The sequence below is a fragment of the Varroa jacobsoni genome, unplaced genomic scaffold, assembly GCF_002532875.2.
Source record: "Varroa jacobsoni isolate VJ856 unplaced genomic scaffold, vjacob_1.0 scaffold_421, whole genome shotgun sequence".
Lineage (NCBI taxonomy): Eukaryota > Metazoa > Arthropoda > Arachnida > Mesostigmata > Varroidae > Varroa > Varroa jacobsoni.
Window position 1 is genome coordinate 147,835 of NW_019213323.1, and position 12,134 is coordinate 159,968.

The following is a 12,134-nucleotide window of genomic DNA, read 5'->3' on the forward strand; positions in this document are numbered from 1 at the left end:
CAATAGTGATCGGTCGCGGCGTTCTCCAGTACAATCATAACCTTGATGACTTTGGAACGAATCGATCATTATGAATATTATTTTTAATTATACTAAACAGTCTATGTAAGATGCTTGTGTCCTAAGCTAATAATACGACATCGTACCCTATCAAAAATGAGAAACTTCCACAGGATCTCACCTCCCAGAGCAGTTTTTTTATTTTGTAACTGGAAAATTGAGGTTTGTCGATAGCCTGCAAGGATCCAGTTTGTAATATAGGATGATATGTTCGTGGTGTCAGTGACAACGAGTGGACCTCTAGTGGCCAACGCTACCCATTTCCCTTTGAGCTGAAAAATTGACGCACGTCGTTTTAGCTTGACGTTAATGATGATCCTGCTACAAACGGGTGGAGTGCGCTTTGCGGAACCGTAATTGTCCGTTTACACTGCTTTAAGCGGATTAGATAGCATAAAGCACATCGGCATTATCGTTTGAGCCGGACAGTCTACCCAGGTCTGGCTTATTATATCGGCTTTTGTAGTCCACTTTGAGGCGCCGATGCCCTGCGGAGGGTTGTTTCGTTCGCTCACCGATTGGTTAATATTGTCAACATGGGCCTGCGGCACCCAAGCTGAATATCTCGAGCATTACGTCCGCCACCACTTCAAAAGGTTAGCTCCCAACACAAAACGTACGTCGTCTATGCCTGGACTCAAATCTAAATCACCACATGTCCGTAAAATTAAGAGGCAAAAACAACTCTATAATTGTGAAACCTATGGTACAAGCGAGCTATAGCCAGTCGTGCCTCTATTGCGTGGCTGAGTTTTTCGTCTACACCTAACTCAAGCACATGCCTCTCTAACCCCCGAAAAGCCGAATAATAGATGCTCTTTTAACATGTTGTTGGCGTTGTTATTCTTGACTAGGTGTCCTTGACCTTGGCAGCGCTAGGAATGGCCGTGTATTTTTTCTGCTGTTGCCATTGCCGCCGTGGCCACTTTAGGTGCCAATGCTCGACTCATTTGGTTATGCGACAGAGAGGTTTATTAACCCAATTTCGCTAGCCATTATTGAATAATTTGCGTGATCGGAGCGAAGGGAAAAGGAAAAACAGGCGGACTCTGTTCTCAAATAACATTCAAATCTTAATGTACTACCGGCCGTAATTTCCTAGGAATGTATACATGGCTACATAAACATATGTGTACAGTTAGTTATCTGCTTTACGTCGATGAAAGGTTTTACATCACTTTTCTTTACGTTTTAGCTGCTAAAAGTAGCGTGCGACTGTACCGCCTTATAAAAAAGGCATTGGCTTCTTTTTACGACAATTTAAGGCTTTTATTTGACGCACTCAAACAGGTAGATCTACTTACCACCCAAGATGACAAAAGCTCACAAGATTTTCCACTCTAACGAAAAAAAAAAATCATAATAAAAAATAGTAATTTGTGTACGACTTATGTATTATAAGAATGTATGTTTCATATACGACATGGATTAGTGTTATTGTAGGGGCATATGTGACATTTGCAGAGTTTACCCATTGCTGTTTCCTTCTAGTTGTTTTTGAAGTCAATTCAGATGTTGGTTCGGCGGTAATGAAACAGTCGGGTAAAGACGAATCGTTGAAGCTCCTCAGTGTTCATTCGGGCGAGTAAACGAAATGCGGAAGTTCAAAAAGCAACAAACGCCAGTTAAAACGACGTTCGGTTTGTCTTCTCTCGGATTAGATAGCAAAAAAGATGACAAAGGCGACAGGAAACGTGCTACTAGTACTCTAGGGTCATCAAAGAAGTTTTCCAACAACCTATATGGAATAAAAAAGGGGGACGTGTAGTAAAGAGCCAGCGGTTGCTCATGTATCTGTCTAGGTAAATATATAGTAGGAGCACAAATACATTTTTAGCTTCTTTAATCAATGTTTAGTTTAATATAGTGTTTAGTCATCTCTGATCAATATAATTGCCGCTGTGATCTTTAATATTTATCACGTCATTCGCAACTGTAAGCCAAGGTATAAGGGAGACTTGGTATAAACAAATAGAAATACAAATAAACATCCCAACGACTCGTTCACCCTCTTATTAGGGCGGAAGATAGTATCTCGCAATGCCACTGGCAATGAATGCAACAAAACGATTTTGTCACTTCCTTAAGTACCAATAAAGGGTTTAGTCCAGACTCTAATCACCTAACAACCCTGCCCTAAATCTTTTCCGAAGTTTAGCAAGCTTGAACTAAAATACTGTTTTTATCTATCAAGCAGTTTATCTATCAAGCAGTTTATTTGCTTTGCGCAAGATCGAGCTGATTATTCGAGGTTAACTTTTGATGCTTTACGATCAGTGCTGGGGGCAAAAGGTCTCAGCTCCAATAACAAGGTGACACAGATAATAATGGTTTTTAATCTGAACAGAGACCCGTTTCTCCGCTTTCCGCACCTTTCTATAGCCGCAAAGAGATCAAAGTCACTCGTTAATTCGCCCTAAAGCGATCAGCAAAGCTTTTTTTACTGAAAGGTTCATTTGCCAGTCATGAAACTTCATCCTGAGACATCCATGTCGTTGATTACCGTAGACTAACTGTATTCGCAGGTCTAGCCATTTCTTAACGGTTTGAACAGGGCGCCAAATGGCGTTTTTCGAATCACAATTGCGATGTGTCAATTCTATTGTTGCCAATAGGAATAAATGATTTAGACTTCTTAGAACACCTAGCTTGATACACTCTATGTTTTGGTTTTTATGTCCAGTATCGCCGTTAGGCATTCCGTCAGACGACTGGCTGACTTCCAGCTATGGCGAAACGAACCTCGAACCTAGACCACAACATGTCTCTAAGGTTAGCAGGCAAATACGTGGCCCCTCACGGGAATCACCTAGTTTGATACTAGAACAAGTAAAGTGTTCGATTTTAGAGATATACCGATCTCAGGGTGTGACTACTAAACCTATAAAGGTGGAATTTGAAAACTTTAATTACAGCTAATTTTCATGTACTTCACTTGCAAATCGCCGGAGACTTTTATGAGTACATATTTAAAAAAAGAAGACTATGGACCGCTTTATATCGTTTAAGATGTTTTCAACGAGATTCGAGCGCTATTTCTATGTTTATAGATTAGCAAATTCTTCAATTTGTCTTCTTAGAAGTTACGAGTTCGTAACATAGATTGAAAAATAAATTGCTATGAAAATCTGACGAAGGCCGATTTTTCAGTATGTTTTTATTTATTATTAGAAAACTTCTTCAGATCCGAAAAGAGCTTTTGCAGTAGATATTTCACATTGAAAATGCAGTGCGTATCTATTACTTGCAAGTTAAGTTCGAATTGCTCTCGTGGTAGAAGTTAAGCAGTTCGGCATTCAGTTTCGATTATTGATGACGAAACCGCAAACCTGTGCAGAATATAGCCCATGTTTTTCTTCAACCTACTTTGACCAGTTTGGTTTTAACTCCAGGCACGAGTAGCATTTTTGATATAGCGTAACGAACTCCTCTTTTTTCCCTTATTGGAAGCATCTAGTATTGGTTGCCGTGATGGGCCCTCGCAAAGTCAGCTTTGACTTGGTTTCTTGGAAGAAGTTTTTCATGCACCTCTGGCTTTTATGCTGTATGTGGCTGTTTTTATTGCACCTAAATATGATTCGCTGCCGATATTAGAAAATTTCTCTTTTACGCCTATTTATATGTGAATGTTTTTTTTCAGTTCAGCTTTCATGGGTATGCACCGTAGAAATTTAAGACTCGATCACGAAACCTTAGCTAATCCGTTATTATAGAGCGTCCAGGCATGTTCACACTCCGAGTTCGGTCAAAATAGTTACACGCGAATATTTGGATGGCCCTATTATTTTGAAGATATATGTCTCAAGTAGTAATACCACCGTTCCGGAATATATTAGAACATTTTGAAGGCCTTTTTACATCCAAAGGCTATTCACAATATCTTTTACAGCAGAACTGGGATTAGGATACCATTAGCAGCACACAAGGTAAATTTTTAATGCTGTATCAAGCGAACAGGCTAAATATATAAAAAGTAAAGGCTGCCCAAGAGTTTGAGGCGATCGTTCCGCTTCGGTCAGCCAGGAAACGCGGCTGTGTGGAGTGGGCAGCTAATGGCTATCCAGACTAATTGCAAAAAAAGAACGAAGAGTTTCGGTAGTGACGCTTTAAGTTGCTCCCACAACTTTCGTATGCTGCAGCTCTCTTAGCCGCTAGATTTCTCGCCTTAAGTCACTTTCTACTTCGTACCCTAAGAACCTATAATTTAGCCCTCCTATTCCCACTTTCGCGCTCTTTCCATTACAGCATCGTTCTAATAACTGAATCGTGTAAGTGATTACCCATAACGCATCTGTCTGTCGGGTGCATGGGTCTGCCAAGGCACAACTGGGGCACGAACAAGGCGAGAAGCATTAAGAAAGTTTGCAACTAAGATGGCTTTGAGATTTGTCTGCTTTGAGCTACTGGTAGAATCGCTGCTGTTCGTTTACGTGTTAACGAAATCCTATAGGGAACGTTCTTGGACTGTTCTCGTTCCTCAGTCGCTCTCTTCATCAGGCCCGGGGCTGACGCTTGGTCTCTGCTTATCACTTTAGTCTATCGCATTAGCCAGCAGCCTAAACAGCCCTCACTGAGTCAACTGGCTGGCATTGTCGGATACTTTCTCTTGGGCCGCTCGTCCCTTTGAGTCCGTCAAATTCTCCTTGACTTGTTGTTGTCTATGCTGCTTCTACAACTAGTTGCGTCGGCAGGCGACAAGGAATTCTGTTAAGACCGAAAGGCTCCTGTCTTTTTCCTTTAGTCTCTTTGAATGATTGTCATGCACTGTTTTCCCTCTTTTCTCGTCTTTTGTTACTTCCCATTGCCCTTTGTACCAGCCATGTTACCTACTGTTTTTCAGAGATCACACTAGTGCTTTTTTGTTATGCTCGAAACTTCTTTCTCCTCTCATTTTTCGTCTCTTTCCATCTCTCATTTTCCGTTCGCTAGCCCCTTTAAGTTATTTCTCTTCTTTATACGCAGACAGATTGTATGAAGATGGTGGATCGTTAGGCTGGCTGCTTGGTCGCTTAGCGTGAGGGTCAGCAAATAAGGCAGCGGGCGGTTTGTAGACGACCTAAGCAGAACGCGATCCCTGGTCTCTCTCTCGCTCACTCTCGATGGATGTTAAATCCGTCTTCCGATTATTTGCCCATTTTCCTATTTTACTCATCACTGTTCCGATTTCGCTGCTCGCCTCCTGGTCGTCGCTGAGCTAACAGTCAGCAATCCAGTGAGCGTTCTATACTTTAGGAACTAGCCTGCCCCAAGTCTGAGGTCCTTCTCGATTTATTTCAGCTCGTCTGCTGGTTAGGCCGCAGTCGTTACCGCTACTATGTCCCCCTCCCTTCTTCGTTTCTAGTCGCTACCGGCCCCTCAGATCTAACGGCCGTTTTGCTCTAACAGCACCGACTTGGAAGATTATTGCAAAGGTCAAAACGGCCGAAGCCTGCAGTAGCGGCAATGAAGGATCTTGTAGAACCTTCCCATATCAACCGGCTGATCCTGCTGCTACCGACGAAGGCTATGGTAGAAGTGCGCGGCTGGAGCAAACCCTCGCCAGTTTCTTTGGTTCATTGAGATTTGCGAGAGCTGAAGAGCCCATCACAGAGGGGTGGTTATGATCCAAAATGCTTCTGCCTGCGCCCTTCAACGCCGTCGTACCGCTCGAAACTTTTCTCCTGTATCCCCGTCAGAGACCCTTTCGACCCCCTTATTCTTCCTGTGCGGCTGACAACGACAGTGAGTGAGGCATGTCAACTAGGCCAATATTTTCGCCGTCTCTTCTGGAGGAACTAATGAACGACAGAGTTTAAAACTAGTAAGTTAGCTGCGGGTTGTGTCATCCTCATACGTCAAGCTGAGAAACCAATGAAGAAAATGGCTTACAATTAGATAACCTAAGATCGCATATGCGCTCAAACGGACCCTTTGAGAGAACAAAGAGTTAGAAGGATTGCGATTTCATCAATTTCCATTGATCTGTTTTTAATCAGTTTCAGGTGATAGCGAAATGGATTGAAACGAGGGGGCAGAATATGTGGTTTCGGAGGCGAAGGGGGGAATATGTCCAGAAGTCAGAGAGTCAGAAGATGTAAGAAATTAGCTTCTGGTTGGTAGCATGTGGGTTACCACGAAGCGGGACAAGCTTTAGTAGCAAAACATGAAAGCAAGACACTATGAGACCCCATTCGTTACGTATCTATCGTACACCAGCCAACTGAAGCAAAAGACGATGGCCAAACTTGTAACAGCTATAACTGTAGCATTGGAAGTAATGGCGGTCGGAGCGTGGTAGTTGGTGTTAGCTCGTCGAGGGGAGGCTAAAGGCTTGAGATGAGGAGATAAATATCTACAAGAAGTAAGAAACTTCTTGTAGATATTTATGGCGCAAATATGATCGTCGTAATTCTGGCTTACATAATAACGGAATAAGAATGAGAGAACTAAAAAGTCGAGCTATCAAGAAACGCTTTATCGAGACGCATCGTAACTGCTGAAATCGAAAAGTGATACGTACGGTCAGTAATCGTTTCTTCCACATGCAACAACGAGGAAGATGAGAAGTGAAGATAAAATAGCGTGTTCGTCGAGGTAGATATGCATACTTCATTTAGCCCTGTGCATTTTCCTTTCGCCTTATCGCAACCTTCCCGACAGATCAGCGTGTTATAGGACTCCATCGTGCAATGCATGGAACTTTCCCAAAGAGTATACGCCTTATATTTAAATGACGATATGTTTTTTCAAACGCTTTCCATGCGTCTGGGCCAAAAGCGCGACTCAGCAGACTATTTGTTCAGCTTCGCACAAAACGGTATTTCACGATTTGTCAATCGTACTGATTGCCATCGATAATCTTAAGTGTGGCTCCTATGCTGTTCTTAGACATTGCCGTACTTCATGGCCTGCATAAGTCTAGCATTGCTCAAAGTCTGATCACCCTACTATCGGTGGTCTAGCTTATCATACACCCAAAGTGGAGGGTCTGTTTTTTGCAGTCTGTGATTTCAGGGCGCCTTTTGTGTAACGGTTACATTATAGATTTGTCTATTGCCATATATAGTCCAATACATTCAGTCGTGTTTTTTTGCACAGCCGGAAAGGAAAACCAATCTTTATCAATACGACTGTTCTAAGCGGGGGTCATCGTTCCAACTCTCCTCGCTATCTCCCACTAGCCATTTTTGGTTTTTGTTCCCATGTGACAAATTCGTCTTCTTTTTCGTCGTCGCGGTGCAATCGTGTATCTTCCCCGGTAGCGGTGGCTTTAGCCATTCTTATTATTGTTTCTCTTGTCATTGTTCATATGTATCACTCCGTACTCATGCAACTGATCTATACGTGCGTATATGTCGACTTCAGGTAACTGTTTGTTACTGGTAGCTAATTGGGCATCGGTAAAAGTTTGTGCGCGACGGTACTGCACATCTGTGGCATTCGAATGAGCTGCACACAGCAGAGATGATCGTACGGGTACTGCCAAATAGCCATGTGAATGTATTATTAAGAAAACTACCATAATGTAAAATAAAGAAACCGTTTCAAACCAGGCATAGGGAAAATGTTTAGAAAGGCTAATAGAATTGATCGGAAAAGCGCACAAGTAGACAGATACAAAAAAATCGGAGGAAAATTTTCAGAACGTCCGTTCTTAGCAAGAAACAAAAAACAAACTTTTGCTATTAGTAGCTTAAAAAACACGAAGCGGTCAAGTATTGTGAGCTGATCCCTTTGACAGGTTTTCAAAGTCAGCTTTCGGCATCGCTTCAAGGGCTGCTTGGAGACTCTTTGATAAACTCGCTTAGATTTTACACAACTAATCTTTAACACGGCGCAGTAACTATGCGAGCAGCCTCTTTTAAGACATTACCTTTTTATGTATTGTCATTGGACAAAACTCCCGTTTACGACCCGCCAACGCTGAGAATTGAGCCAGCGACGGCTGTCATGTCGCTCATCATTGCTGTGGTCATTGACGCAGAGAGATATATGTGCTAGCCAACGGGAAGCTTACTTTTAAGATGTCTTGACTGATATAAAATATTCAACTTTTATAAAATTCTATCAAGATTAGCCTAAAGAGAGGCCTGCCCTCTTTTTCAATGCTGTACGCCATTGTCTAATTTCAAAAGTCGCTTTTACAAAGCATAGGAGGAACATTGTGTGGGCTCAAGCGTAGAGTCCTCAGCGAAGAAAAAATTGAAATATTTGCGGCGCTTGGTAACCTGGTGTAGGTGAAGAGCAAATAGACACGCCAGGTTCAGGCTAGGTCGGATAGATAGCTTCTATTTATACTGGGCCCCTGTCGTTGCCACCGCAACCACCATTGGCTCCGTTCGTGCCCCTGGTTACGGACCGCGCTCGAAGTACGGAGATCTGCGTTCCTGTTCGGCTGCTGATGCGTTGTTGGGTTACTCCGGACGGATGGTTACTGTGACCATTTCCATCTTTCGCTATTCGTGGCTGTAGCTTACCAGCATCACAATCACCAGCAGTTGATGGGATCACTCCGTTCAAGGGGACCCCATCCAGACAGTCACAGCTACCGACGTTCTTGGCGTACGAGTTCGCTACTAGTTACACTTCGTCCGTCCGTTTTGCGAGCGACGGCCGAAAGAAAGGGCCAAAGTTGGCTCAATTGTACTGTTACCACTATTACAGCTATGCCAGTCGAGGGATTCTTCTGTACCAAGCTGCTACTAGAATCAAGAGACTACTACTCCTCTGCAATCTAGAAGATCATAAAGCCCAGCTTTGCCAAAACAGGCGTCAAGCTTCCAATGTACCACCGAGGCCTTGTCCTATGTAAGATTCAGGTAGCTTTACATTGTACTTGAACTACTCTTGACCATACTTTTTTAGTCGCCTCGACCTTTTGACGTCACTGCGAATATTTATTATTATCTCTTTTACCGGCTACGATGCTAAGCGGGGTTCGAAGTGAAGCGTCTGATAGTCAAGCCTCTAGGCGCTGATAGTTAGCCATTTATAGCGAGAACAGTGATAATGTAATGTAGCTTTATGATTTTGATTATTCTAACGATTCTACTGTCAGAAGCGGGAGTAACGACGTTATTGAAAGAACGCACCGTCGAGCACAGTTTAACAGACAATTCATTAGACTTCAATAAAGGTCGTAAAATAATTAAGTGCGTGTCAATTAGACCTCTGAAAATCGTAAATTTTATCAGTAAAAATTTCCAACCGTTATTTTTTGCTGCCAGGAATCGCTTAGCTTAAGGGACGCGAAAATTTTATTTTACGTCCTCCGATTTTACCGTAATAGACCTTTGATATAGACATTGTTGAGAACTCCAGATCGAAATAATGTTTCTACCAATATTCAATCAAGTTCCGCAATCAAATGCCGCCTGGTTTAAAAGCGTTACATACAGGTCCAATTAGCATTATAGACACATTGCAATTGCTTAGTGCAGGAAGCTAAACGTCGTAAAAGATATATTATCGTTAGAGGGTATTCTAAAGTTACAGTGTTTATTTTATTCAGATGGCCAGTCATGGTATGGTAAAAACATCCACAGGAGGGTACATACGTAAAAACGAGCGGGCGGCAGGGGAAATATGTATCGAACTCGTGGATCTACTGCACCTTGAACTGTTCGCCTTGTCTGCATCGCCTTTTATTTATTTATTTTGAAACGGTTCTACTGTTAAGACTGATTGCAAGAAAAGTCCATTGAGCGCATTCGACAATTTCACGGGCTGCCTGTCACATGACCATGCTGACAGTCATTCCGGTGCGAGAAGCTGGCAACACATCTTTGCATTAATATCGTTTCTCAGAACAGCTCGCTACCGGATTTGGCTTGTAGCTTGGCTGAGTATGACGAAATAGATGACTTGTCTTTGTCTGCGCTACTGCGTGAGACTGGTTTGCTGTTGACATAGGACATAGCCGTAGATAGCCGACGCTTATACGGAGGCCGAGCGAACGAGCCGGGAAAAGGCTGTTGTCGTCTGCAGTTTTGGTCTGTCATAAAGATCTGGTGCTGGCCGGCAGCGGGCGTGTGGAGCGAGCCTCTTCGCAAATAGAGTAAGTGTAAAGGATGTGGTAGGCGCACCCAAATGCCACCACTGCCAATGACAATTGCAGCCGATACGGCGCTGTGTTCGGCCAGCGAAGATATACTGTAAATGATGTATCTCTATTAGGGACCTGCGTTTCGAGCGTACATGATAGTAGCACTGGGAATAGTTGTACTCTTGTTTTCCTTCTCTTTTTTCTTGCCAGAGAAAAGTTCAGGCGGTGAGAAAAGAACAATGGGAAGGAATCTTTGTTTCTTCCAAGTAAAATCGCAGACCAGCACAGAATCTGAACGGACTGCTCCTATTGTACCAGCAACCTAACCTTGCCAGAGTTTCATGCAAATTAAAAAAAATTGAATCAGTAGGCTCACTCCGTCATTCGAGGGTGGTGCAGCACAGATGTGGTTTTCGTGCTATTCCTCATATAGATATAAACGTGTTTTTACTAAACGAGAAATGATAAAATTTCTATCCGCAGTTACGCGTTCGGATCCGTTCTAGGCAGCGCTTCCCTAGCGGACTTCACAGTTGGCCTGACTCATTTAGAGCAACAGGAATCGAGACCACCCAGAAAGCCTCATGCACTCGTCCGACGTCTTCCTGAATACCATGTATCTCTATGGGTGTGTATGTGCATGATTGTTGTGGAGGGTTAGCGACCTCTGCCTTCGGGATGGTCGCATTGTGACGGTGAATGGGCGTTCAGGAGCACGGTGCTTGCTTATTAGCCCGTGAGTCCTTACGTCTGCTCTCCACGGAAGTTAAACGTAACCTGGCGGTATCGGTTGTCTGCACAAGGCTCTCTGTAATGCCGAAGCAAGTCTACATCATTAGTTAGACCTTCGATGCAAAAAGCACACGGGAAATGGCAGTAATCTTCAACGTAGATGTTTGAGTAAAGGTCCTGGCGAAAGGCGAAGCAACGTGACGATTTATGGTCGTCGTGACCGCGTCGAAAAAACAGCACCTGTTCCTTTCTTTGAAACTACCTCCCAGCAATTAGACAGACATTCAAGATAACAGCGTACATACGAACAGTCTAATCAAATTTTTTTCAATCAACTTGAAAAAGCCAACTTGATTCAAGTAACATATAGCTGTAAATCACCATATAATTGAGAAGGTAGCTAAGGGGACTGGCCACTACTCATAATTATAGTAAAATCTAACAGAAATGAAACGAAAGCTTGCGTAGCAGCTTTTTAAGACGTTTAAACAGTAGGCAAAATCGGTTTGCCCTACTTCCGTTAATTTGACTATCTTCAAAAACACCCATCTTTGACTTTGTTGTACTAGGTAAATGTGAATGACTTGTTGTTTAATCAAAGCTAGAGTGTTTAACAACGAATCGTTGGGATCGAGACTTTTGTAACCCATTTATATGTATCCAGAGACGTTCGGCGATTGCCTCAGCTGCAGCTTTTTCAGACCTTTTCAGCCTTTGCGGACGCAAAGGCCACAATAATCTTCAGAGAAAGCCTTGGAAAAACGAATGTTGTCACAACAAACCGTAGTGTGTGACGTCAGATGGCTTAATGGGGGGATTGGGAGGTGATGGATCGCGGCTGAAGTGCGTAATTCGACAAAGTTGTGTGCTGTGATGGTGTCTCCAACAAACAGATTTAAAGACCATGGAAAAGAACCGTAGACACGGCGCTAAAATTGCCCAGGAGCTGGGTACGCTGTAGCTACCATTTTACTACAAGTTTGTTGCAGTTATAAGTGATCTCGTAAAAGTAATGCTAAAATCAAAACCGACTTGTATAGCCGCTTTGCCATTCAGTAAGTCTTTATCTTGCTTTTAGGTTGGAAAGGTTAGGCTGCCACAAGCGTAATTTTTATGGCAAGTACGCAGCAGCCGGTTGGCTACGCTAAAATAAGCTCATCTGTTCAAACGGTTCGTCTTCGCCAGATAAAATGATATGGACATCAAAGTAAAATGGCACCAAGAGTGAGTACAGCGTAGAAAAACACGGTAAACGAGGTTTTAAAAGGGATCGCCTACTAACTATTGGTGTGTGTGTGTGTGTGTGTGTGTGTGTGTG

General features: G+C 43.0%; 1 long non-coding RNA gene across 18 annotated transcripts in view; it reads left to right on the forward strand.

Annotated features, from left to right (window-relative positions):
• LOC111260280 (uncharacterized) overlaps window positions 1–12,134 on the forward strand; it is a 76,078-nt gene that overhangs the window by 50,049 nt on the left and 13,895 nt on the right. The window contains exons 1-2 of one of the 18 annotated variants that reach the window (XR_015310980.1): window positions 10,030–10,096; window positions 10,568–10,712. The exons of the other annotated variants lie outside the window; for them this stretch is intronic. This is a non-coding gene — a long non-coding RNA (uncharacterized LOC111260280). Of the gene's footprint in view, window positions 1–10,029; window positions 10,097–10,567; window positions 10,713–12,134 lie in introns of those variants that run through there. 18 annotated transcript variants of the gene reach the window in all.